The sequence below is a fragment of the Phalangium opilio genome, unplaced genomic scaffold (genome assembly GCF_054372755.1).
Source record: "Phalangium opilio isolate 3A_F unplaced genomic scaffold, DU_Popi_V2 ptg000077l_1, whole genome shotgun sequence".
In the NCBI taxonomy this organism is placed as follows: Eukaryota; Metazoa; Arthropoda; class Arachnida; order Opiliones; family Phalangiidae; genus Phalangium; species Phalangium opilio.
The window spans coordinates 10,495,470-10,514,059 of record NW_028324185.1 but is presented as its reverse complement, the minus strand read 5'-3'; the positions used below and the strand labels follow the sequence as shown (position 1 = coordinate 10,514,059).

The 18,590-nt window shown below is 43.1% G+C and overlaps 84 non-coding genes across 84 annotated transcripts; all 84 read right to left on the bottom strand.

The window, feature by feature from the left end:
• Positions 1–43: 43 nt before the first annotated feature.
• TRNAD-AUC (transfer RNA aspartic acid (anticodon AUC)) lies at positions 44–116 on the bottom strand. Its single transcript has one exon. It is a non-coding gene; the product is annotated as a tRNA-Asp (tRNA).
• Positions 117–199: 83 nt separating this feature from the next.
• TRNAV-CAC (transfer RNA valine (anticodon CAC)) lies at positions 200–272 on the bottom strand. The gene has a single exon. It is a non-coding gene; the product is annotated as a tRNA-Val (tRNA).
• A 240-nt stretch (positions 273–512) lies between these two features.
• TRNAV-CAC (transfer RNA valine (anticodon CAC)) lies at positions 513–585 on the bottom strand. The gene has a single exon. It is a non-coding gene; the product is annotated as a tRNA-Val (tRNA).
• A 240-nt stretch (positions 586–825) lies between these two features.
• TRNAV-CAC (transfer RNA valine (anticodon CAC)) lies at positions 826–898 on the bottom strand. Its single transcript has one exon. It is a non-coding gene; the product is annotated as a tRNA-Val (tRNA).
• Positions 899–1,293: 395 nt separating this feature from the next.
• Positions 1,294–1,366, bottom strand: TRNAV-CAC (transfer RNA valine (anticodon CAC)). The gene has a single exon. It is a non-coding gene; the product is annotated as a tRNA-Val (tRNA).
• An 860-nt stretch (positions 1,367–2,226) lies between these two features.
• TRNAD-AUC (transfer RNA aspartic acid (anticodon AUC)) lies at positions 2,227–2,299 on the bottom strand. The gene has a single exon. It is a non-coding gene; the product is annotated as a tRNA-Asp (tRNA).
• An 83-nt stretch (positions 2,300–2,382) lies between these two features.
• TRNAV-CAC (transfer RNA valine (anticodon CAC)) lies at positions 2,383–2,455 on the bottom strand. Its single transcript has one exon. It is a non-coding gene; the product is annotated as a tRNA-Val (tRNA).
• Positions 2,456–2,520: 65 nt separating this feature from the next.
• On the bottom strand, positions 2,521–2,593 carry TRNAD-AUC (transfer RNA aspartic acid (anticodon AUC)). The gene has a single exon. It is a non-coding gene; the product is annotated as a tRNA-Asp (tRNA).
• Positions 2,594–2,658: 65 nt separating this feature from the next.
• TRNAD-AUC (transfer RNA aspartic acid (anticodon AUC)) lies at positions 2,659–2,731 on the bottom strand. Its single transcript has one exon. It is a non-coding gene; the product is annotated as a tRNA-Asp (tRNA).
• An 84-nt stretch (positions 2,732–2,815) lies between these two features.
• On the bottom strand, positions 2,816–2,888 carry TRNAV-CAC (transfer RNA valine (anticodon CAC)). Its single transcript has one exon. It is a non-coding gene; the product is annotated as a tRNA-Val (tRNA).
• A 240-nt stretch (positions 2,889–3,128) lies between these two features.
• Positions 3,129–3,201, bottom strand: TRNAV-CAC (transfer RNA valine (anticodon CAC)). The gene has a single exon. It is a non-coding gene; the product is annotated as a tRNA-Val (tRNA).
• Positions 3,202–3,441: 240 nt separating this feature from the next.
• TRNAV-CAC (transfer RNA valine (anticodon CAC)) lies at positions 3,442–3,514 on the bottom strand. Its single transcript has one exon. It is a non-coding gene; the product is annotated as a tRNA-Val (tRNA).
• An 84-nt stretch (positions 3,515–3,598) lies between these two features.
• Positions 3,599–3,671, bottom strand: TRNAV-AAC (transfer RNA valine (anticodon AAC)). Its single transcript has one exon. It is a non-coding gene; the product is annotated as a tRNA-Val (tRNA).
• A 65-nt stretch (positions 3,672–3,736) lies between these two features.
• On the bottom strand, positions 3,737–3,809 carry TRNAD-AUC (transfer RNA aspartic acid (anticodon AUC)). The gene has a single exon. It is a non-coding gene; the product is annotated as a tRNA-Asp (tRNA).
• An 83-nt stretch (positions 3,810–3,892) lies between these two features.
• Positions 3,893–3,965, bottom strand: TRNAV-CAC (transfer RNA valine (anticodon CAC)). Its single transcript has one exon. It is a non-coding gene; the product is annotated as a tRNA-Val (tRNA).
• An 84-nt stretch (positions 3,966–4,049) lies between these two features.
• Positions 4,050–4,122, bottom strand: TRNAV-CAC (transfer RNA valine (anticodon CAC)). Its single transcript has one exon. It is a non-coding gene; the product is annotated as a tRNA-Val (tRNA).
• A 240-nt stretch (positions 4,123–4,362) lies between these two features.
• TRNAV-CAC (transfer RNA valine (anticodon CAC)) lies at positions 4,363–4,435 on the bottom strand. The gene has a single exon. It is a non-coding gene; the product is annotated as a tRNA-Val (tRNA).
• Positions 4,436–4,500: 65 nt separating this feature from the next.
• On the bottom strand, positions 4,501–4,573 carry TRNAD-AUC (transfer RNA aspartic acid (anticodon AUC)). The gene has a single exon. It is a non-coding gene; the product is annotated as a tRNA-Asp (tRNA).
• Positions 4,574–4,656: 83 nt separating this feature from the next.
• Positions 4,657–4,729, bottom strand: TRNAV-CAC (transfer RNA valine (anticodon CAC)). The gene has a single exon. It is a non-coding gene; the product is annotated as a tRNA-Val (tRNA).
• Positions 4,730–4,969: 240 nt separating this feature from the next.
• On the bottom strand, positions 4,970–5,042 carry TRNAV-CAC (transfer RNA valine (anticodon CAC)). Its single transcript has one exon. It is a non-coding gene; the product is annotated as a tRNA-Val (tRNA).
• Positions 5,043–5,437: 395 nt separating this feature from the next.
• Positions 5,438–5,510, bottom strand: TRNAV-CAC (transfer RNA valine (anticodon CAC)). Its single transcript has one exon. It is a non-coding gene; the product is annotated as a tRNA-Val (tRNA).
• Positions 5,511–5,594: 84 nt separating this feature from the next.
• On the bottom strand, positions 5,595–5,667 carry TRNAV-AAC (transfer RNA valine (anticodon AAC)). The gene has a single exon. It is a non-coding gene; the product is annotated as a tRNA-Val (tRNA).
• Positions 5,668–5,732: 65 nt separating this feature from the next.
• TRNAD-AUC (transfer RNA aspartic acid (anticodon AUC)) lies at positions 5,733–5,805 on the bottom strand. Its single transcript has one exon. It is a non-coding gene; the product is annotated as a tRNA-Asp (tRNA).
• Positions 5,806–5,888: 83 nt separating this feature from the next.
• TRNAV-CAC (transfer RNA valine (anticodon CAC)) lies at positions 5,889–5,961 on the bottom strand. The gene has a single exon. It is a non-coding gene; the product is annotated as a tRNA-Val (tRNA).
• Positions 5,962–6,201: 240 nt separating this feature from the next.
• Positions 6,202–6,274, bottom strand: TRNAV-CAC (transfer RNA valine (anticodon CAC)). Its single transcript has one exon. It is a non-coding gene; the product is annotated as a tRNA-Val (tRNA).
• A 395-nt stretch (positions 6,275–6,669) lies between these two features.
• On the bottom strand, positions 6,670–6,742 carry TRNAV-CAC (transfer RNA valine (anticodon CAC)). The gene has a single exon. It is a non-coding gene; the product is annotated as a tRNA-Val (tRNA).
• An 860-nt stretch (positions 6,743–7,602) lies between these two features.
• TRNAD-AUC (transfer RNA aspartic acid (anticodon AUC)) lies at positions 7,603–7,675 on the bottom strand. The gene has a single exon. It is a non-coding gene; the product is annotated as a tRNA-Asp (tRNA).
• An 83-nt stretch (positions 7,676–7,758) lies between these two features.
• TRNAV-CAC (transfer RNA valine (anticodon CAC)) lies at positions 7,759–7,831 on the bottom strand. Its single transcript has one exon. It is a non-coding gene; the product is annotated as a tRNA-Val (tRNA).
• Positions 7,832–7,896: 65 nt separating this feature from the next.
• TRNAD-AUC (transfer RNA aspartic acid (anticodon AUC)) lies at positions 7,897–7,969 on the bottom strand. The gene has a single exon. It is a non-coding gene; the product is annotated as a tRNA-Asp (tRNA).
• A 65-nt stretch (positions 7,970–8,034) lies between these two features.
• On the bottom strand, positions 8,035–8,107 carry TRNAD-AUC (transfer RNA aspartic acid (anticodon AUC)). Its single transcript has one exon. It is a non-coding gene; the product is annotated as a tRNA-Asp (tRNA).
• An 84-nt stretch (positions 8,108–8,191) lies between these two features.
• Positions 8,192–8,264, bottom strand: TRNAV-CAC (transfer RNA valine (anticodon CAC)). Its single transcript has one exon. It is a non-coding gene; the product is annotated as a tRNA-Val (tRNA).
• A 240-nt stretch (positions 8,265–8,504) lies between these two features.
• TRNAV-CAC (transfer RNA valine (anticodon CAC)) lies at positions 8,505–8,577 on the bottom strand. Its single transcript has one exon. It is a non-coding gene; the product is annotated as a tRNA-Val (tRNA).
• Positions 8,578–8,817: 240 nt separating this feature from the next.
• On the bottom strand, positions 8,818–8,890 carry TRNAV-CAC (transfer RNA valine (anticodon CAC)). The gene has a single exon. It is a non-coding gene; the product is annotated as a tRNA-Val (tRNA).
• An 84-nt stretch (positions 8,891–8,974) lies between these two features.
• Positions 8,975–9,047, bottom strand: TRNAV-AAC (transfer RNA valine (anticodon AAC)). Its single transcript has one exon. It is a non-coding gene; the product is annotated as a tRNA-Val (tRNA).
• Positions 9,048–9,112: 65 nt separating this feature from the next.
• On the bottom strand, positions 9,113–9,185 carry TRNAD-AUC (transfer RNA aspartic acid (anticodon AUC)). The gene has a single exon. It is a non-coding gene; the product is annotated as a tRNA-Asp (tRNA).
• An 83-nt stretch (positions 9,186–9,268) lies between these two features.
• On the bottom strand, positions 9,269–9,341 carry TRNAV-CAC (transfer RNA valine (anticodon CAC)). The gene has a single exon. It is a non-coding gene; the product is annotated as a tRNA-Val (tRNA).
• Positions 9,342–9,425: 84 nt separating this feature from the next.
• On the bottom strand, positions 9,426–9,498 carry TRNAD-AUC (transfer RNA aspartic acid (anticodon AUC)). The gene has a single exon. It is a non-coding gene; the product is annotated as a tRNA-Asp (tRNA).
• Positions 9,499–9,581: 83 nt separating this feature from the next.
• Positions 9,582–9,654, bottom strand: TRNAV-CAC (transfer RNA valine (anticodon CAC)). Its single transcript has one exon. It is a non-coding gene; the product is annotated as a tRNA-Val (tRNA).
• Positions 9,655–9,894: 240 nt separating this feature from the next.
• TRNAV-AAC (transfer RNA valine (anticodon AAC)) lies at positions 9,895–9,967 on the bottom strand. Its single transcript has one exon. It is a non-coding gene; the product is annotated as a tRNA-Val (tRNA).
• Positions 9,968–10,032: 65 nt separating this feature from the next.
• TRNAD-AUC (transfer RNA aspartic acid (anticodon AUC)) lies at positions 10,033–10,105 on the bottom strand. The gene has a single exon. It is a non-coding gene; the product is annotated as a tRNA-Asp (tRNA).
• Positions 10,106–10,188: 83 nt separating this feature from the next.
• On the bottom strand, positions 10,189–10,261 carry TRNAV-AAC (transfer RNA valine (anticodon AAC)). The gene has a single exon. It is a non-coding gene; the product is annotated as a tRNA-Val (tRNA).
• Positions 10,262–10,326: 65 nt separating this feature from the next.
• On the bottom strand, positions 10,327–10,399 carry TRNAD-AUC (transfer RNA aspartic acid (anticodon AUC)). Its single transcript has one exon. It is a non-coding gene; the product is annotated as a tRNA-Asp (tRNA).
• An 83-nt stretch (positions 10,400–10,482) lies between these two features.
• On the bottom strand, positions 10,483–10,555 carry TRNAV-CAC (transfer RNA valine (anticodon CAC)). Its single transcript has one exon. It is a non-coding gene; the product is annotated as a tRNA-Val (tRNA).
• Positions 10,556–10,639: 84 nt separating this feature from the next.
• On the bottom strand, positions 10,640–10,712 carry TRNAD-AUC (transfer RNA aspartic acid (anticodon AUC)). The gene has a single exon. It is a non-coding gene; the product is annotated as a tRNA-Asp (tRNA).
• Positions 10,713–10,795: 83 nt separating this feature from the next.
• TRNAV-CAC (transfer RNA valine (anticodon CAC)) lies at positions 10,796–10,868 on the bottom strand. The gene has a single exon. It is a non-coding gene; the product is annotated as a tRNA-Val (tRNA).
• A 240-nt stretch (positions 10,869–11,108) lies between these two features.
• TRNAV-AAC (transfer RNA valine (anticodon AAC)) lies at positions 11,109–11,181 on the bottom strand. Its single transcript has one exon. It is a non-coding gene; the product is annotated as a tRNA-Val (tRNA).
• A 65-nt stretch (positions 11,182–11,246) lies between these two features.
• Positions 11,247–11,319, bottom strand: TRNAD-AUC (transfer RNA aspartic acid (anticodon AUC)). Its single transcript has one exon. It is a non-coding gene; the product is annotated as a tRNA-Asp (tRNA).
• Positions 11,320–11,402: 83 nt separating this feature from the next.
• Positions 11,403–11,475, bottom strand: TRNAV-CAC (transfer RNA valine (anticodon CAC)). The gene has a single exon. It is a non-coding gene; the product is annotated as a tRNA-Val (tRNA).
• Positions 11,476–11,715: 240 nt separating this feature from the next.
• TRNAV-CAC (transfer RNA valine (anticodon CAC)) lies at positions 11,716–11,788 on the bottom strand. The gene has a single exon. It is a non-coding gene; the product is annotated as a tRNA-Val (tRNA).
• An 84-nt stretch (positions 11,789–11,872) lies between these two features.
• TRNAV-AAC (transfer RNA valine (anticodon AAC)) lies at positions 11,873–11,945 on the bottom strand. The gene has a single exon. It is a non-coding gene; the product is annotated as a tRNA-Val (tRNA).
• Positions 11,946–12,010: 65 nt separating this feature from the next.
• Positions 12,011–12,083, bottom strand: TRNAD-AUC (transfer RNA aspartic acid (anticodon AUC)). The gene has a single exon. It is a non-coding gene; the product is annotated as a tRNA-Asp (tRNA).
• An 83-nt stretch (positions 12,084–12,166) lies between these two features.
• Positions 12,167–12,239, bottom strand: TRNAV-CAC (transfer RNA valine (anticodon CAC)). Its single transcript has one exon. It is a non-coding gene; the product is annotated as a tRNA-Val (tRNA).
• Positions 12,240–12,323: 84 nt separating this feature from the next.
• Positions 12,324–12,396, bottom strand: TRNAD-AUC (transfer RNA aspartic acid (anticodon AUC)). Its single transcript has one exon. It is a non-coding gene; the product is annotated as a tRNA-Asp (tRNA).
• Positions 12,397–12,479: 83 nt separating this feature from the next.
• On the bottom strand, positions 12,480–12,552 carry TRNAV-CAC (transfer RNA valine (anticodon CAC)). Its single transcript has one exon. It is a non-coding gene; the product is annotated as a tRNA-Val (tRNA).
• A 240-nt stretch (positions 12,553–12,792) lies between these two features.
• On the bottom strand, positions 12,793–12,865 carry TRNAV-CAC (transfer RNA valine (anticodon CAC)). The gene has a single exon. It is a non-coding gene; the product is annotated as a tRNA-Val (tRNA).
• Positions 12,866–12,949: 84 nt separating this feature from the next.
• TRNAV-CAC (transfer RNA valine (anticodon CAC)) lies at positions 12,950–13,022 on the bottom strand. The gene has a single exon. It is a non-coding gene; the product is annotated as a tRNA-Val (tRNA).
• Positions 13,023–13,262: 240 nt separating this feature from the next.
• On the bottom strand, positions 13,263–13,335 carry TRNAV-CAC (transfer RNA valine (anticodon CAC)). The gene has a single exon. It is a non-coding gene; the product is annotated as a tRNA-Val (tRNA).
• An 84-nt stretch (positions 13,336–13,419) lies between these two features.
• On the bottom strand, positions 13,420–13,492 carry TRNAV-AAC (transfer RNA valine (anticodon AAC)). Its single transcript has one exon. It is a non-coding gene; the product is annotated as a tRNA-Val (tRNA).
• A 65-nt stretch (positions 13,493–13,557) lies between these two features.
• Positions 13,558–13,630, bottom strand: TRNAD-AUC (transfer RNA aspartic acid (anticodon AUC)). The gene has a single exon. It is a non-coding gene; the product is annotated as a tRNA-Asp (tRNA).
• Positions 13,631–13,713: 83 nt separating this feature from the next.
• On the bottom strand, positions 13,714–13,786 carry TRNAV-CAC (transfer RNA valine (anticodon CAC)). Its single transcript has one exon. It is a non-coding gene; the product is annotated as a tRNA-Val (tRNA).
• A 240-nt stretch (positions 13,787–14,026) lies between these two features.
• TRNAV-AAC (transfer RNA valine (anticodon AAC)) lies at positions 14,027–14,099 on the bottom strand. Its single transcript has one exon. It is a non-coding gene; the product is annotated as a tRNA-Val (tRNA).
• Positions 14,100–14,164: 65 nt separating this feature from the next.
• On the bottom strand, positions 14,165–14,237 carry TRNAD-AUC (transfer RNA aspartic acid (anticodon AUC)). Its single transcript has one exon. It is a non-coding gene; the product is annotated as a tRNA-Asp (tRNA).
• Positions 14,238–14,320: 83 nt separating this feature from the next.
• Positions 14,321–14,393, bottom strand: TRNAV-CAC (transfer RNA valine (anticodon CAC)). Its single transcript has one exon. It is a non-coding gene; the product is annotated as a tRNA-Val (tRNA).
• Positions 14,394–14,633: 240 nt separating this feature from the next.
• Positions 14,634–14,706, bottom strand: TRNAV-CAC (transfer RNA valine (anticodon CAC)). Its single transcript has one exon. It is a non-coding gene; the product is annotated as a tRNA-Val (tRNA).
• Positions 14,707–14,790: 84 nt separating this feature from the next.
• On the bottom strand, positions 14,791–14,863 carry TRNAV-AAC (transfer RNA valine (anticodon AAC)). Its single transcript has one exon. It is a non-coding gene; the product is annotated as a tRNA-Val (tRNA).
• A 65-nt stretch (positions 14,864–14,928) lies between these two features.
• On the bottom strand, positions 14,929–15,001 carry TRNAD-AUC (transfer RNA aspartic acid (anticodon AUC)). The gene has a single exon. It is a non-coding gene; the product is annotated as a tRNA-Asp (tRNA).
• Positions 15,002–15,084: 83 nt separating this feature from the next.
• Positions 15,085–15,157, bottom strand: TRNAV-CAC (transfer RNA valine (anticodon CAC)). The gene has a single exon. It is a non-coding gene; the product is annotated as a tRNA-Val (tRNA).
• An 84-nt stretch (positions 15,158–15,241) lies between these two features.
• On the bottom strand, positions 15,242–15,314 carry TRNAD-AUC (transfer RNA aspartic acid (anticodon AUC)). Its single transcript has one exon. It is a non-coding gene; the product is annotated as a tRNA-Asp (tRNA).
• Positions 15,315–15,397: 83 nt separating this feature from the next.
• Positions 15,398–15,470, bottom strand: TRNAV-CAC (transfer RNA valine (anticodon CAC)). The gene has a single exon. It is a non-coding gene; the product is annotated as a tRNA-Val (tRNA).
• A 240-nt stretch (positions 15,471–15,710) lies between these two features.
• TRNAV-AAC (transfer RNA valine (anticodon AAC)) lies at positions 15,711–15,783 on the bottom strand. Its single transcript has one exon. It is a non-coding gene; the product is annotated as a tRNA-Val (tRNA).
• A 65-nt stretch (positions 15,784–15,848) lies between these two features.
• Positions 15,849–15,921, bottom strand: TRNAD-AUC (transfer RNA aspartic acid (anticodon AUC)). Its single transcript has one exon. It is a non-coding gene; the product is annotated as a tRNA-Asp (tRNA).
• An 83-nt stretch (positions 15,922–16,004) lies between these two features.
• On the bottom strand, positions 16,005–16,077 carry TRNAV-CAC (transfer RNA valine (anticodon CAC)). Its single transcript has one exon. It is a non-coding gene; the product is annotated as a tRNA-Val (tRNA).
• A 240-nt stretch (positions 16,078–16,317) lies between these two features.
• Positions 16,318–16,390, bottom strand: TRNAV-CAC (transfer RNA valine (anticodon CAC)). Its single transcript has one exon. It is a non-coding gene; the product is annotated as a tRNA-Val (tRNA).
• An 84-nt stretch (positions 16,391–16,474) lies between these two features.
• Positions 16,475–16,547, bottom strand: TRNAV-AAC (transfer RNA valine (anticodon AAC)). Its single transcript has one exon. It is a non-coding gene; the product is annotated as a tRNA-Val (tRNA).
• Positions 16,548–16,612: 65 nt separating this feature from the next.
• Positions 16,613–16,685, bottom strand: TRNAD-AUC (transfer RNA aspartic acid (anticodon AUC)). The gene has a single exon. It is a non-coding gene; the product is annotated as a tRNA-Asp (tRNA).
• Positions 16,686–16,768: 83 nt separating this feature from the next.
• On the bottom strand, positions 16,769–16,841 carry TRNAV-CAC (transfer RNA valine (anticodon CAC)). Its single transcript has one exon. It is a non-coding gene; the product is annotated as a tRNA-Val (tRNA).
• An 84-nt stretch (positions 16,842–16,925) lies between these two features.
• TRNAD-AUC (transfer RNA aspartic acid (anticodon AUC)) lies at positions 16,926–16,998 on the bottom strand. Its single transcript has one exon. It is a non-coding gene; the product is annotated as a tRNA-Asp (tRNA).
• Positions 16,999–17,081: 83 nt separating this feature from the next.
• TRNAV-CAC (transfer RNA valine (anticodon CAC)) lies at positions 17,082–17,154 on the bottom strand. Its single transcript has one exon. It is a non-coding gene; the product is annotated as a tRNA-Val (tRNA).
• A 240-nt stretch (positions 17,155–17,394) lies between these two features.
• TRNAV-AAC (transfer RNA valine (anticodon AAC)) lies at positions 17,395–17,467 on the bottom strand. Its single transcript has one exon. It is a non-coding gene; the product is annotated as a tRNA-Val (tRNA).
• A 65-nt stretch (positions 17,468–17,532) lies between these two features.
• On the bottom strand, positions 17,533–17,605 carry TRNAD-AUC (transfer RNA aspartic acid (anticodon AUC)). The gene has a single exon. It is a non-coding gene; the product is annotated as a tRNA-Asp (tRNA).
• Positions 17,606–17,688: 83 nt separating this feature from the next.
• On the bottom strand, positions 17,689–17,761 carry TRNAV-CAC (transfer RNA valine (anticodon CAC)). Its single transcript has one exon. It is a non-coding gene; the product is annotated as a tRNA-Val (tRNA).
• Positions 17,762–18,001: 240 nt separating this feature from the next.
• TRNAV-CAC (transfer RNA valine (anticodon CAC)) lies at positions 18,002–18,074 on the bottom strand. The gene has a single exon. It is a non-coding gene; the product is annotated as a tRNA-Val (tRNA).
• A 240-nt stretch (positions 18,075–18,314) lies between these two features.
• TRNAV-CAC (transfer RNA valine (anticodon CAC)) lies at positions 18,315–18,387 on the bottom strand. The gene has a single exon. It is a non-coding gene; the product is annotated as a tRNA-Val (tRNA).
• An 84-nt stretch (positions 18,388–18,471) lies between these two features.
• TRNAV-AAC (transfer RNA valine (anticodon AAC)) lies at positions 18,472–18,544 on the bottom strand. The gene has a single exon. It is a non-coding gene; the product is annotated as a tRNA-Val (tRNA).
• Positions 18,545–18,590: the final 46 nt, after the last annotated feature.

Below are 18,590 nucleotides of genomic sequence, written 5' to 3'. Positions count from 1 at the left end.
GAGATCTAGCTTATTTTTATGCCCAATCACTATGATCAAAACGTGTATCTACCAGGTCTCGAACCTGAGACCTTCCGCGTGATAGGCGGACGTGATAACCACTACACCATCGATACGTAACTACACGTAGATACGTAGTAATTCTGGGTTTTTCAAGAGATCTAGCTTATTTTTATGCCCAATCACGATGGTCAAAACTTGTATCTACCAGGGCTCGAACCTGGGACCTTCCGCGTGTGAAGCGGACGTGATAACCACTACACCATAGATACGTAACTAAACCATCGATACGTAGTAATTCTGAGTTTTTCAAGAGATCTAGCTTATTTTTATGCCCAATCACTATGGTCAAAACATGTATCTACCAGGTCTCGAACCATGGACCTTCCGCGTGTTAGGCGGAAGTGATAACCACTACACCATCGATACGTAACTACACGTAGATACGTAGTAATTCTGGGTTTTTCAAGAGATCTAGCTTATTTTTATGCCCAATCACGATGGTCAAAACTTGTATCTACCAGGGCTCGAACCTGGGACCTTCCGCGTGTGAAGCGGACGTGATAACCACTACACCATAGATACGTAACTAAACCATCGATACGTAGTAATTCTGAGTTTTTCAAGAGATCTAGCTTATTTTTATGCCCAATCACTATGGTCAAAACATGTATCTACCAGGTCTCGAACCATGGACCTTCCGCGTGTTAGGCGGAAGTGATAACCACTACACCATCGATACGTAACTACACGTAGATACGTAGTAATTCTGGGTTTTTCAAGAGATCTAGCTTATTTTTATGCCCAATCACGATGGTCAAAACTTGTATCTACCAGGGCTCGAACCTGGGACCTTCCGCGTGTGAAGCGGACGTGATAACCACTACACCATAGATACGTAACTAAACCATCGATACGTAGTAATTCTGAGTTTTTCAAGAGATCTAGCTTATTTTTATGCCCAATCACTATGGTCAAAACATGTATCTACCAGGTCTCGAACCTGGGACCTTCCGCGTGTTAGGCGGAAGTGATAACCACTACACCATCGATACGTAACTACACGTAGATACGTAGTAATTCTGGGTTTTTCAAGAGATCTAGCTTATTTTTATGCCCAATCACGATGGTCAAAACTTGTATATACCAGGGCTCGAACCTGGGACCTTCCGCGTTGAAGCGGACGTGATAACCACTACACCATCGATACGTAACTACACGTAGATACGTAGTAATTCTGGGTTTTTCAAGAGATCTAGCTTATTTTTATGCCCAATCACAATGGTCAAAACTTGTATCTACCAGGGCTCGAACCTGGGACCTTCCGCGTGTGAAGCGGACGTGATAACCACTACACCATAGATACGTAACTACACCGTAGATACGTAGTAATTCTGGGTTTTTCAAGAGATCTAGCTTATTTTTATGCCCAATCACGATGGTCAAAACTTGTATCTACCAGGGCTCGAACCTGGGACCTTCCGCGTGTTAGGCGGACGTGATAACCACTACCATAGATATATATACGGGTCTAGATACACTTCCCCTCTGTTAGGCCCTTTAAAAAATGCGGAGGTGAGAACTAGCAGTCGACGCTTTACGGCGGGGGAATTAGATCCAAACGCCATCTATTGAGAGTTTCAAGAAACAAAAAAACGAAAAATTCGAATATGGAAAGCGCGGGAAATTCAAATTAGGCTTAACTTTTCAAATAGCTTTACGTATTTCTGATCTCCTTTATACGTGTAATTATGTTCTTAAGTGAAATAAATAGTTTTTATGTAAAAGAAGTAGTGTTTTTAATGAAATGTTAGTGAAATAAGGCATTAAAGATGGTTAACAGTTGTTCTTATTTACAAATTGATTTGCTTACGAACAGAATAAGAGGACCTCCCCTTCAGATTAGGAAATAGTTTTACTTTGAACAAACATTCGCTTAAATCTCTTTAAATATCAGCTGTTATTGCAAAGCATCAGCACGCCCGCTGGCAAAAGTTATTTATCGAATTTTTTAGCTTTCAAAATTCAGCGATAGATGGCGCACTAGGTATCTTCCCCCGGGAAAATCGCGTCGACTGCTAGCTGTCATCTCCGTATTTTCCCCGATTCAGTAGGGTATCTAGACCCGTATATATATCTATGACCACTACACCATAGATACGTAGTAATTCTGAGTTTTTCAAGAGATCTAGCTTATTTTTATGCCCAATCACTATGATCAAAACGTGTATCTACCAGGTCTCGAACCTGGGACCTTCCGCGTGATAGGCGGACGTTATAACCACTACACCATCGATACGTAACTACACGTAGATACGTAGTAATTCTGGGTTTTTCAAGAGATCTAGCTTATTTTTATGCCCAATCACGATGGTCAAAACTTGTATCTACCAGGGCTCGACCCTGGGACCTTCCGCGTGTGAAGCGGACGTGATAACCACTACACCATAGATACGTAGTAATTCTGAGTTTTTCAAGAGATCTAGCTTATTTTTATGCCCAATCACTATGGTCAAAACATGTATCTACCAGGTCTCGAACCTGGGACCTTCCGCGTGATAGGCGGAAGTGATAACCACTACACCATAGATACGTAGTAATTCTGAGTTTTTCAAGAGATCTAGCTTATTTTTATGCCCAATCACTATGATCAAAACGTGTATCTACCAGGTCTCGAACCTGGGACCTTCCGCGTGATAGGCGGAAGTGATAACCACTACACCATCGATACGTAACTAAACCATCGATACGTGGTAATTCTGGGTTTTTCAAGAGATCTAGCTTATTTTTATGCCCAATCACTATGGTCAAAACATTTATCTACCAGGTCTCGAACCTGGGACCTTCCGCGTGTGAAGCGGACGTGATAACCACTACACCATAGATACGTAACTAAACCACCGATACGTAGTAATTCTGAGTTTTTCAAGAGATCTAGCTTATTTTTATGCCCAATCACTAGGGTCAAAACATGTATCTACCAGGTCTCGAACCTGGGACCTTCCGCGTGTTAGGCGGAAGTGATAACCACTACACCATCGATACGTAACTACACGTAGATACGTAGTAATTCTGGGTTTTTCAAGAGATCTAGCTTATTTTTATGCCCAATCACGATGGTCAAAACTTGTATCTACCAGGGCTCGAACCTGTTACCTTCCGCGTGTGAAGCGGACGTGATAACCACTACACCATAGATACGTAACTAAACCATCGATACCTAGTAATTCTGAGTTTTTCAAGCGATCTAGCTTATTTTTATGCCCAACCACTATGGTCAAAACATGTATCTACCAGGTCTCGAACCTGGGACCTTCCGCGTGTTAGGCGGAAGTGATAACCACTACACCATCGATACGTAACTACACGTAGATACGTAGTAATTTTGGGTTTTTCAAGAGATCTAGCTTATTTTTATGCCCAATCACAATGGTCAAAACTTGTATCTACCAGGGCTCGAACCTGGGACCTTCCGCGTGTGAAGCGGACGTGATAACCACTACACCATAGATACGTAACTACACCGTAGATTTCTAGTAATTCTGGGTTTTTCAAGAGATCTAGCTTATTTTTATGCCCAATCACGATGGTCAAAACTTGTATCTACCAGGGCTCGAACCTGAGACCTTCCGCGTGTTAGGCGGACGTGATAACCACTACACCATAGATACGTAGTAATTCTGAGTTTTTCAAGAGATCTAGCTTATTTTTATGCCCAATCACTATGGTCAAAACGTGTATCTACCAGGTCTCGAACCTGGGACCTTCCGCGTGATAGGCGGACGTGATAACCACTACACCATCGATACGTAACTACACGTAGATACGTAGTAATTCTGGGTTTTTCAAGAGATCTAGCTTATTTCTATGCCCAATCACGATGGTCAAAACTGGTATCTACCAGGGCTCGAACCTGGGACCTTCCGCGTGTGAAGCGGACGTGATAACCACTACACCATAGATACGTAACTAAACCATCGATACGTAGTAATTCTGAGTTTTTCAAGCGATCTAGCTTATTTTTATGCCCAATCACGATGGTCAAAACTTGTATCTACCAGGGCTCGAACCTGGGACCTTCCGCGTGTGAAGCGGACGTGATAACCACTACACCATAGATACGTAACTAAACCATCGATACGTAGTAATTCTGAGTTTTTCAAGAGATCTAGCTTATTTTTATGCCCAATCACTATGGTCAAAACATGTATCTACCAGGTCTCGAACCATGGACCTTCCGCGTGTTAGGCGGAAGTGATAACCACTACACCATCGATACGTAACTACACGTAGATACGTAGTAATTCTGGGTTCTTCAAGAGATCTAGCTCATTTTTATGCCCAATCACGATGGTCAAAACTTGTATCTACCAGGGCTCGAACCTGGGACCTTCCGCGTGTGAAGCGGACGTGATAACCACTACACCATAGATACGTAGTAATTCTGAGTTTTTCAAGAGATCTAGCTTATTTTTATGCCCAATCACTATGGTCAAAACGTGTATCTACCAGGTCTCGAACCTGGGACCTTCCGCGTGATAGGCGGACGTGATAACCACTACACTATCGATACGTAACTACACGTAGATACGTAGTAATTCTGGGTTTTTCAAGAGATCTAGCTTATTTTTATTCCCAATCACGATGGTCAAGACTTGTATCTACCAGGGCTCGAACCTGGGACCTTCCGCGTGTGAAGCGGACGTGATAACCACTACACCATAGATACGTAACTAAACCATCGATACGTAGTAATTCTGAGTTTTTCAAGAGATCTAGCTTATTTTTATGCCCAATCACTAGGGTCAAAACATGTATCTACCAGGTCTCGAACCTGGGACCTACCGCGTGTTAGGCGGAAGTGATAACCACTACACCATCGATACGTAACTACACGTAGATACGTAGTAATTCTGGGTTTTTCAAGAGATCTAGCTTATTTTTATGCCCAATCACGATGGTCAAAACTGGTATCTACCAGGGCTCGAACCTGGGACCTTCCGCGTGTGAAGCGGACGTGATAACCACTACACCATAGATACGTAACTAAACCATCGATACGTAGTAATTCTGAGTTTTTCAAGCGATCTAGCTTATTTTTATGCCCAACCACTATGGTCAAAACATGTATCTACCAGGTCTCAAACCTGGGACCTTCCGCGTGTTAGGCGGAAGTGATAACCACTACACCATCGATACGTAACTACACGTAGATACGTAGTAATTCTGGGTTTTTCAAGAGATCTAGCTTATTTTTATGCCCAATCACGATGGTCAAAACTTGTATATACCAGGGCTCGAACCTGGGACCTTCCGCGTTGAAGCGGACGTGATAACCACTACACCATCGATACGTAACTACACGTAGGTACGTAGTAATTCTGGGTTTTTCAAGAGATCTAGCTTATTTTTATGCCCAATCACAATGGTCAAAACTTGTATCTACCAGGGCTCGAACCTGGGACCTTCCGCGTGTGAAGCGGACCTGATAACCACTACACCATAGATACGTAACTACACCGTAGATACGTAGTAATTCTGGGTTTTTCAAGAGATCTAGCTTATTTTTATGCCCAATCACGATGGTCAAAACTTGTATCTACCAGGGCTCGAACCTGGGACCTTCCGCGTGTTAGGCGGACGTGATAACCACTACACCATAGATACGTAGTAATTCTGAGTTTTTCAAGAGATCTAGCTTATTTTTATGCCCAATCACTATGATCAAAACGTGTATCTACCAGGTCTCGAACCTGAGACCTTCCGCGTGATAGGCGGACGTGATAACCACTACACCATCGATACGTAACTACACGTAGATACGTAGTAATTCTGGGTTTTTCAAGAGATCTAGCTTATTTTTATGCCCAATCACGATGGTCAAAACTTGTATCTACCAGGGCTCGAACCTGGGACCTTCCGCGTGTGAAGCGGACGTGATAACCACTACACCATAGATACGTAACTAAACCATCGATACGTAGTAATTCTGAGTTTTTCAAGAGATCTAGCTTATTTTTATGCCCAATCACTATGGTCAAAACATGTATCTACCAGGTCTCGAACCATGGACCTTCCGCGTGTTAGGCGGAAGTGATAACCACTACACCATCGATACGTAACTACACGTAGATACGTAGTAATTCTGGGTTTTTCAAGAGATCTAGCTTATTTTTATGCCCAATCACGATGGTCAAAACTTGTATCTACCAGGGCTCGAACCTGGGACCTTCCGCGTGTGAAGCGGACGTGATAACCACTACACCATAGATACGTAACTAAACCATCGATACGTAGTAATTCTGAGTTTTTCAAGAGATCTAGCTTATTTTTATGCCCAATCACTATGGTCAAAACATGTATCTACCAGGTCTCGAACCTGGGACCTTCCGCGTGTTAGGCGGAAGTGATAACCACTACACCATCGATACGTAACTACACGTAGATACGTAGTAATTCTGGGTTTTTCAAGAGATCTAGCTTATTTTTATGCCCAATCACGATGGTCAAAACTTGTATATACCAGGGCTCGAACCTGGGACCTTCCGCGTTGAAGCGGACGTGATAACCACTACACCATCGATACGTAACTACACGTAGATACGTAGTAATTCTGGGTTTTTCAAGAGATCTAGCTTATTTTTATGCCCAATCACAATGGTCAAAACTTGTATCTACCAGGGCTCGAACCTGGGACCTTCCGCGTGTGAAGCGGACGTGATAACCACTACACCATAGATACGTAACTACACCGTAGATACGTAGTAATTCTGGGTTTTTCAAGAGATCTAGCTTATTTTTATGCCCAATCACGATGGTCAAAACTTGTATCTACCAGGGCTCGAACCTGGGACCTTCCGCGTGTTAGGCGGACGTGATAACCACTACCATAGATATATATACGGGTCTAGATACACTTCCCCTCTGTTAGGCCCTTTAAAAAATGCGGAGGTGAGAACTAGCAGTCGACGCTTTACGGCGGGGGAATTAGATCCAAACGCCATCTATTGAGAGTTTCAAGAAACAAAAAAACGAAAAATTCGAATATGGAAAGCGCGGGAAATTCAAATTAGGCTTAACTTTTCAAATAGCTTTACGTATTTCTGATCTCCTTTATACGTGTAATTATGTTCTTAAGTGAAATAAATAGTTTTTATGTAAAAGAAGTAGTGTTTTTAATGAAATGTTAGTGAAATAAGGCATTAAAGATGGTTAACAGTTGTTCTTATTTACAAATTGATTTGCTTACGAACAGAATAAGAGGACCTCCCCTTCAGATTAGGAAATAGTTTTACTTTGAACAAACATTCGCTTAAATCTCTTTAAATATCAGCTGTTATTGCAAAGCATCAGCACGCCCGCTGGCAAAAGTTATTTATCGAATTTTTTAGCTTTCAAAATTCAGCGATAGATGGCGCACTAGGTATCTTCCCCCGGGAAAATCGCGTCGACTGCTAGCTGTCATCTCCGTATTTTCCCCGATTCAGTAGGGTATCTAGACCCGTATATATATCTATGACCACTACACCATAGATACGTAGTAATTCTGAGTTTTTCAAGAGATCTAGCTTATTTTTATGCCCAATCACTATGATCAAAACGTGTATCTACCAGGTCTCGAACCTGGGACCTTCCGCGTGATAGGCGGACGTTATAACCACTACACCATCGATACGTAACTACACGTAGATACGTAGTAATTCTGGGTTTTTCAAGAGATCTAGCTTATTTTTATGCCCAATCACGATGGTCAAAACTTGTATCTACCAGGGCTCGACCCTGGGACCTTCCGCGTGTGAAGCGGACGTGATAACCACTACACCATAGATACGTAGTAATTCTGAGTTTTTCAAGAGATCTAGCTTATTTTTATGCCCAATCACTATGGTCAAAACATGTATCTACCAGGTCTCGAACCTGGGACCTTCCGCGTGATAGGCGGAAGTGATAACCACTACACCATAGATACGTAGTAATTCTGAGTTTTTCAAGAGATCTAGCTTATTTTTATGCCCAATCACTATGATCAAAACGTGTATCTACCAGGTCTCGAACCTGGGACCTTCCGCGTGATAGGCGGAAGTGATAACCACTACACCATCGATACGTAACTAAACCATCGATACGTGGTAATTCTGGGTTTTTCAAGAGATCTAGCTTATTTTTATGCCCAATCACTATGGTCAAAACATTTATCTACCAGGTCTCGAACCTGGGACCTTCCGCGTGTGAAGCGGACGTGATAACCACTACACCATAGATACGTAACTAAACCACCGATACGTAGTAATTCTGAGTTTTTCAAGAGATCTAGCTTATTTTTATGCCCAATCACTAGGGTCAAAACATGTATCTACCAGGTCTCGAACCTGGGACCTTCCGCGTGTTAGGCGGAAGTGATAACCACTACACCATCGATACGTAACTACACGTAGATACGTAGTAATTCTGGGTTTTTCAAGAGATCTAGCTTATTTTTATGCCCAATCACGATGGTCAAAACTTGTATCTACCAGGGCTCGAACCTGTTACCTTCCGCGTGTGAAGCGGACGTGATAACCACTACACCATAGATACGTAACTAAACCATCGATACCTAGTAATTCTGAGTTTTTCAAGCGATCTAGCTTATTTTTATGCCCAACCACTATGGTCAAAACATGTATCTACCAGGTCTCGAACCTGGGACCTTCCGCGTGTTAGGCGGAAGTGATAACCACTACACCATCGATACGTAACTACACGTAGATACGTAGTAATTCTGGGTTTTTCAAGAGATCTAGCTTATTTTTATGCCCAATCACAATGGTCAAAACTTGTATCTACCAGGGCTCGAACCTGGGACCTTCCGCGTGTGAAGCGGACGTGATAACCACTACACCATAGATACGTAACTACACCGTAGATTTCTAGTAATTCTGGGTTTTTCAAGAGATCTAGCTTATTTTTATGCCCAATCACGATGGTCAAAACTTGTATCTACCAGGGCTCGAACCTGAGACCTTCCGCGTGTTAGGCGGACGTGATAACCACTACACCATAGATACGTAGTAATTCTGAGTTTTTCAAGAGATCTAGCTTATTTTTATGCCCAATCACTATGGTCAAAACGTGTATCTACCAGGTCTCGAACCTGGGACCTTCCGCGTGATAGGCGGACGTGATAACCACTACACCATCGATACGTAACTACACGTAGATACGTAGTAATTCTGGGTTTTTCAAGAGATCTAGCTTATTTCTATGCCCAATCACGATGGTCAAAACTTGTATCTACCAGGGCTCGAACCTGGGACCTTCCGCGTGTGAAGCGGACGTGATAACCACTACACCATAGATACGTAACTAAACCATCGATACGTAGTAATTCTGAGTTTTTCAAGAGATCTAGCTTATTTTTATGCCCAATCACTATGGTCAAAACATGTATCTACCAGGTCTCGAACCTGGGACCTTCCGCGTGATAGGCGGACGTGATAACCACTACACCATCGATACGTAACTACACGTAGATACGTAGTAATTCTGGGTTTTTCAAGAGATCTAGCTTATTTTTATGCCCAATCACGATGGTCAAAACTTGTATCTACCAGGGCTCGAACCTGGGACCTTCCGCGTGTGAAGCGGACGTGATAACCACTACACCATAGATACTTAACTAAACCATCGATACGTGGTAATTCTGGGTTTTTCAAGAGATCTAGCTTATTTTTATGCCCAATCACTATGGTCAAAACATGTATCTACCAGGTCTCGAACCTGGGACCTTCCGCGTGTTAGGCGGAAGTGATAACCACTACACCATCGATACGTAACTACACGTAGATACGTATTAATTCTGGGTTTTTCAAGAGATCTAGCTTATTTTTATGCCCAATCACGATGGTGAAAACTTGTATCTACCAGGGCTCGAACCTGGGACCTTCCGCGTGTTAGGCGGACGTGATAACCACTACACCATAGATACGTAGTAATTCTGAGTTTTTCAAGAGATCTAGCTTATTTTTATGCCCAATCACTATGGTCAAAACGTGTATCTACCAGGTCTCGAACCTGGGACCTTCCGCGTGATAGGCGGACGTGATAACCACTACACCATCGATACGTAACTACACGTAGATACGTAGTAATTCTGGGTTTTTCAAGAGATCTAGCTTATTTTTATGCCCAATCACGATGGTCAAAACTTGTATCTACCAGGGCTCGAACCTGAGACCTTCCGCGTGTTAGGCGGACGTGATAACCACTACACCATAGATACGTAGTAATTCTGAGTTTTTCAAGAGATCTAGCTTATTTTTATGCCCAATCACTATGGTCAAAACGTGTATCTACCAGGTCTCGAACCTGGGACCTTCCGCGTGATAGGCGGACGTGATAACCACTACACCATCGATACGTAACTACACGTAGATACGTAGTAATTCTGGGTTTTTCAAGAGATCTAGCTTATTTCTATGCCCAATCACGATGGTCAAAACTTGTATCTACCAGGGCTCGAACCTGGGACCTTCCGCGTGTGAAGCGGACGTGATAACCACTACACCATAGATACGTAACTAAACCATCGATACGTAGTAATTCTGAGTTTTTCAAGAGATCTAGCTTATTTTTATGCCCAATCACTATGGTCAAAACATGTATCTACCAGGTCTCGAACCTGGGACCTTCCGCGTGATAGGCGGACGTGATAACCACTACACCATCGATACGTAACTACACGTAGATACGTAGTAATTCTGGGTTTTTCAAGAGATCTAGCTTATTTTTATGCCCAATCACGATGGTCAAAACTTGTATCTACCAGGGCTCGAACCTGGGACCTTCCGCGTGTGAAGCGGACGTGATAACCACTACACCATAGATACGTAACTAAACCATCGATACGTGGTAATTCTGGGTTTTTCAAGAGATCTAGCTTATTTTTATGCCCAATCACTATGGTCAAAACATGTATCTACCAGGTCTCGAACCTGGGACCTTCCGCGTGTTAGGCGGAAGTGATAACCACTACACCATCGATACGTAACTACACGTAGATACGTATTAATTCTGGGTTTTTCAAGAGATCTAGCTTATTTTTATGCCCAATCACGATGGTGAAAACTTGTATCTACCAGGGCTCGAACCTGGGACCTTCCGCGTGTTAGGCGGACGTGATAACCACTACACCATAGATACGTAGTAATTCTGAGTTTTTCAAGAGATCTAGCTTATTTTTATGCCCAATCACTATGGTCAAAACGTGTATCTACCAGGTCTCGAACCTGGGACCTTCCGCGTGATAGGCGGACGTGATAACCACTACACCATCGATACGTAACTACACGTAGATACGTAGTAATTCTGGGTTTTTCAAGAGATCTAGCTTATTTTTATGCCCAATCACGATGGTCAAAACTTGTATCTACCAGGGCTCGAACCTGGGACCTTCCGCGTGTGAAGCGGACGTGATAACCACTACACCATAGATACGTAACTAAACCATCGATACCTAGTAATTCTGAGTTTTTCAAGCGATCTAGCTTATTTTTATGCCCAACCACTATGGTCAAAACATGTATCTACCAGGTCTCGAACCTGGGACCTTCCGCGTGTTAGGCGGAAGTGATAACCACTACACCATCGATACGTAACTACACGTAGATACGTAGTAATTCTGGGTTTTTCAAGAGATCTAGCTTATTTTTATGCCCAATCACAATGGTCAAAACTTGTATCTACCAGGGCTCGAACCTGGGACCTTCCGCGTGTGAAGCGGACGTGATAACCACTACACCATAGATACGTAACTACACCGTAGATTTCTAGTAATTCTGGGTTTTTCAAGAGATCTAGCTTATTTTTATGCCCAATCACGATGGTCAAAACTTGTATCTACCAGGGCTCGAACCTGAGACCTTCCGCGTGTTAGGCGGACGTGATAACCACTACACCATAGATACGTAGTAATTCTGAGTTTTTCAAGAGATCTAGCTTATTTTTATGCCCAATCACTATGGTCAAAACGTGTATCTACCAGGTCTCGAACCTGGGACCTTCCGCGTGATAGGCGGACGTGATAACCACTACACCATCGATACGTAACTACACGTAGATACGTAGTAATTCTGGGTTTTTCAAGAGATCTAGCTTATTTCTATGCCCAATCACGATGGTCAAAACTTGTATCTACCAGGGCTCGAACCTGGGACCTTCCGCGTGTGAAGCGGACGTGATAACCACTACACCATAGATACGTAACTAAACCATCGATACGTAGTAATTCTGAGTTTTTCAAGAGATCTAGCTTATTTTTATGCCCAATCACTATGGTCAAAACATGTATCTACCAGGTCTCGAACCTGGGACCTTCCGCGTGATAGGCGGACGTGATAACCACTACACCATCGATACGTAACTACACGTAGATACGTAGTAATTCTGGGTTTTTCAAGAGATCTAGCTTATTTTTATGCCCAATCACGATGGTCAAAACTTGTATCTACCAGGGCTCGAACCTGGGACCTTCCGCGTGTGAAGCGGACGTGATAACCACTACACCATAGATACGTAACTAAACCATCGATACGTGGTAATTCTGGGTTTTTCAAGAGATCTAGCTTATTTTTATGCCCAATCACTATGGTCAAAACATGTATCTACCAGGTCTCGAACCTGGGACCTTCCGCGTGTTAGGCGGAAGTGATAACCACTACACCATCGATGCGTAACTACACGTAGATACGTATTAATTCTGGGTTTTTCAAGAGATCTAGCTTATTTTTATGCCCAATCACAATGGTCAAAACTTGTATCTACCAGGGCTCGAACCTGGGACCTTCCGCGTGTGAAGCGGACGTGATAACCACTACACCATAGATACGTAACTACACCGTAGATTTCTAGTAATTCTGGGTTTTTCAAGAGATCTAGCTTATTTTTATGCCCAATCACGATGGTCAAAACTTGTATCTACCAGGGCTCGAACCTGGGACCTTCCGCGTGTGAAGCGGACGTGATAACCACTACACCATAGATACGTAACTAAACCATCGATACCTAGTAATTCTGAGTTTTTCAAGCGATCTAGCTTATTTTTATGCCCAACCACTATGGTCAAAACATGTATCTACCAGGTCTCGAACCTGGGACCTTCCGCGTGTTAGGCGGAAGTGATAACCACTACACCATCGATACGTAACTACACGTAGATACGTAGTAATTCTGGGTTTTTCAAGAGATCTAGCTTATTTTTATGCCCAATCACAATGGTCAAAACTTGTATCTACCAGGGCTCGAACCTGGGACCTTCCGCGTGTGAAGCGGACGTGATAACCACTACACCATAGATACGTAACTACACCGTAGATTTCTAGTAATTCTGGGTTTTTCAAGAGATCTAGCTTATTTTTATGCCCAATCACGATGGTCAAAACTTGTATCTACCAGGGCTCGAACCTGAGACCTTCCGCGTGTTAGGCGGACGTGATAACCACTACACCATAGATACGTAGTAATTCTGAGTTTTTCAAGAGATCTAGCTTATTTTTATGCCCAATCACTATGGTCAAAACGTGTATCTACCAGGTCTCGAACCTGGGACCTTCCGCGTGATAGGCGGACGTGATAACCACTACACCATCGATACGTAACTACACGTAGATACGTAGTAATTCTGGGTTTTTCAAGAGATCTAGCTTATTTCTATGCCCAATCACGATGGTCAAAACTTGTATCTACCAGGGCTCGAACCTGGGACCTTCCGCGTGTGAAGCGGACGTGATAACCACTACACCATAGATACGTAACTAAACCATCGATACGTAGTAATTCTGAGTTTTTCAAGAGATCTAGCTTATTTTTATGCCCAATCACTATGGTCAAAACATGTATCTACCAGGTCTCGAACCTGGGACCTTCCGCGTGTTAGGCGGAAGTGATAACCACTACACCATCGATACGTAACTACACGTAGATACGTATTAATTCTGGGTTTTTCAAGAGATCTAGCTTATTTTTATGCCCAATCACGATGGTGAAAACTTGTATCTACCAGGGCTCGAACCTGGGACCTTCCGCGTGTTAGGCGGACGTGATAACCACTACACCATAGATACGTAGTAATTCTGAGTTTTTCAAGAGATCTAGCTTATTTTTATGCCCAATCACTATGGTCAAAACGTGTATCTACCAGGTCTCGAACCTGGGACCTTCCGCGTGATAGGCGGACGTGATAACCACTACACCATCGATACGTAACTACACGTAGATACGTAGTAATTCTGGGTTTTTCAAGAGATCTAGCTTATTTTTATGCCCAATCACGATGGTCAAAACTTGTATCTACCAGGGCTCGAACCTGGGACCTTCCGCGTGTGAAGCGGACGTGATAACCACTACACCATAGATACGTAACTAAACCATCGATACCTAGTAATTCTGAGTTTTTCAAGCGATCTAGCTTATTTTTATGCCCAACCACTATGGTCAAAACATGTATCTACCAGGTCTCGAACCTGGGACCTTCCGCGTGTTAGGCGGAAGTGATAACCACTACACCATCGATACGTAACTACACGTAGATACGTAGTAATTCTGGGTTTTTCAAGAGATCTAGCTTATTTTTATGCCCAATCACAATGGTCAAAACTTGTATCTACCAGGGCTCGAACCTGGGACCTTCCGCGTGTGAAGCGGACGTGATAACCACTACACCATAGATACGTAACTACACCGTAGATTTCTAGTAATTCTGGGTTTTTCAAGAGATCTAGCTTATTTTTATGCCCAATCACGATGGTCAAAACTTGTATCTACCAGGGCTCGAACCTGAGACCTTCCGCGTGTTAGGCGGACGTGATAACCACTACACCATAGATACGTAGTAATTCTGAGTTTTTCAAGAGATCTAGCTTATTTTTATGCCCAATCACTATGGTCAAAACGTGTATCTACCAGGTCTCGAACCTGGGACCTTCCGCGTGATAGGCGGACGTGATAACCACTACACCATCGATACGTAACTACACGTAGATACGTAGTAATTCTGGGTTTTTCAAGAGATCTAGCTTATTTCTATGCCCAATCACGATGGTCAAAACTTGTATCTACCAGGGCTCGAACCTGGGACCTTCCGCGTGTGAAGCGGACGTGATAACCACTACACCATAGATACGTAACTAAACCATCGATACGTAGTAATTCTGAGTTTTTCAAGAGATCTAGCTTATTTTTATGCCCAATCACTATGGTCAAAACATGTATCTACCAGGTCTCGAACCTGGGACCTTCCGCGTGATAGGCGGACGTGATAACCACTACACCATCGATACGTAACTACACGTAGATACGTAGTAATTCTGGGTTTTTCAAGAGATCTAGCTTATTTTTATGCCCAATCACGATGGTCAAAACTTGTATCTACCAGGGCTCGAACCTGTGACCTTCCGCGTGTGAAGCGGACGTGATAACCACTACACCATAGATACGTAACTAAACCATCGATACGTGGTAATTCTGGGTTTTTCAAGAGATCTAGCTTATTTTTATGCCCAATCACTATGGTCAAAACATGTATCTACCAGGTCTCGAACCTGGGACCTTCCGCGTGTTAGGCGGAAGTGATAACCACTACACCATCGATGCGTAACTACACGTAGATACGTATTAATTCTGGGTTTTTCAAGAGATCTAGCTTATTTTTATGCCCAATCACGATGGTGAAAACTTGTATCTACCAGGACTCGAACCTGGGACCTTCCGCGTGTTAGGCGGACGTGATAACCACTACACCATAGATACGTAGTAATTCTGAGTTTTTCAAGAGATCTAGCTTATTTTTATGCCCAATCACTATGGTCAAAACGTGTATCTACCAGGTCTCGAACCTGGGACCTTCCGCGTGATAGGCGGACGTGATAACCACTACACCATCGATACGTAACTACACGTAGATACGTAGTAATTCTGGGTTTTTCAAGAGATCTAGCTTATTTTTATGCCCAATCACGATGGTCAAAACTTGTATCTACCAGGGCTCGAACCTGGGACCTTCCGCGTGTGAAGCGGACGTGATAACCACTACACCATAGATACGTAACTAAACCACCGATACGTAGTAATTCTGAGTTTTTCAAGAGATCTAGCTTATTTTTATGCCCAATCACTAGGGTCAAAACATGTATCTACCAGGTCTCGAACCTGGGACCTTCCGCGTGTTAGGCGGAAGTGATAACCACTACACCATCGATACGTAACTACACGTAGATACGTAGTAATTCTGGGTTTTTCAAGAGATCTAGCTTATTTTTATGCCCAATCACAATGGTCAAAACTTGTATCTACCAGGGCTCGAACCTGGGACCTTCCGCGTGTGAAGCGGACGTGATAACCACTACACCATAGATACGTAACTACACCGTAGATTTCTAGTAATTCTGGGTTTTTCAAGAGATCTAGCTTATTTTTATGCCCAATCACGATGGTCAAAACTTGTATCTACCAGGGCTCGAACCTGAGACCTTCCGCGTGTTAGGCGGACGTGATAACCACTACACCATAGATACGTAGTAATTCTGAGTTTTTCAAGAGATCTAGCTTATTTTTATGCCCAATCACTATGGTCAAAACGTGTATCTACCAGGTCTCGAACCTGGGACCTTCCGCGTGATAGGCGGACGTGATAACCACTACACCATCGATACGTAACTACACGTAGATACGTAGTAATTCTGGGTTTTTCAAGAGATCTAGCTTATTTCTATGCCCAATCACGATGGTCAAAACTTGTATCTACCAGGGCTCGAACCTGGGACCTTCCGCGTGTGAAGCGGACGTGATAACCACTACACCATAGATACGTAACTAAACCATCGATACGTAGTAATTCTGAGTTTTTCAAGAGATCTAGCTTATTTTTATGCCCAATCACTATGGTCAAAACATGTATCTACCAGGTCTCGAACCTGGGACCTTCCGCGTGATAGGCGGACGTGATAACCACTACACCATCGATACGTAACTACACGTAGATACGTAGTAATTCTGGGTTTTTCAAGAGATCTAGCTTATTTTTATGCCCAATCACGATGGTCAAAACTTGTATCTACCAGGGCTCGAACCTGTGACCTTCCGCGTGTGAAGCGGACGTGATAACCACTACACCATAGATACGTAACTAAACCATCGATACGTGGTAATTCTGGGTTTTTCAAGAGATCTAGCTTATTTTTATGCCCAATCACTATGGTCAAAACATGTATCTACCAGGTCTCGAACCTGGGACCTTCCGCGTGTTAGGCGGAAGTGATAACCACTACACCATCGATGCGTAACTACACGTAGATACGTATTAATTCTGGGTTTTTCAAGAGATCTAGCTTATTTTTATGCCCAATCACGATGGTGAAAACTTGTATCTACCAGGACTCGAACCTGGGACCTTCCGCGTGTTAGGCGGACGTGATAACCACTACACCATAGATACGTAGTAATTCTGAGTTTTTCAAGAGATCTAGCTTATTTTTATGCCCAATCACTATGGTCAAAACGTGTATCTACCAGGTCTCGAACCTGGGACCTTCCGCGTGATAGGCGGACGTGATAACCACTACACCATCGATACGTAACTACACGTAGATACGTAGTAATTCTGGGTTTTTCAAGAGATCTAGCTTATTTTTATGCCCAATCACGATGGTCAAAACTTGTATCTACCAGGGCTCGAACCTGGGACCTTCCGCGTGTGAAGCGGACGTGATAACCACTACACCATAGATACGTAACTAAACCACCGATACGTAGTAATTCTGAGTTTTTCAAGAGATCTAGCTTATTTTTATGCCCAATCACTAGGGTCAAAACATGTATCTACCAGGTCTCGAACCTGGGACCTTCCGCGTGTTAGGCGGAAGTGATAACCACTACACCATCGATACGTAACTACACGTAGATACGTAGTAATTCTGGGTTTTTCAAGAGATCTAGCTTATTTTTATGCCCAATCACGATGGTCAAAACTTGTATCTACCAGGGCTCGAACCTGTTACATTCCGCGTGTGAAGCGGACGTGATAACCACTACACCATAGATACGTAACTAAACCATCGATACCTAGTAATTCTGAGTTTTTCAAGCGATCTAGCTTATTTTTATGCCCAACCACTATGGTCAAAACATGTATCTACCAGGTCTCGAACCTGGGACCTTCCGCGTGTTAGGCGGAAGTGATAACCACTACACCATCGATACGTAACTACACGTAGATACGTAGTAATTCTGGGTTTTTCAAGAGATCTAGCTTATTTTTATGCCCAATCACAATGGTCAAAACTTGTATCTACCAGGGCTCGAACCTGGGACCTTCCGCGTGTGAAGCGGACGTGATAACCACTACACCATAGATACGTAACTACACCGTAGATTTCTAGTAATTCTGGGTTTTTCAAGAGATCTAGCTTATTTTTATGCCCAATCACGATGGTCAAAACTTGTATCTACCAGGGCTCGAACCTGAGACCTTCCGCGTGTTAGGCGGACGTGATAACCACTACACCATAGATACGTAGTAATTCTGAGTTTTTCAAGAGATCTAGCTTATTTTTATGCCC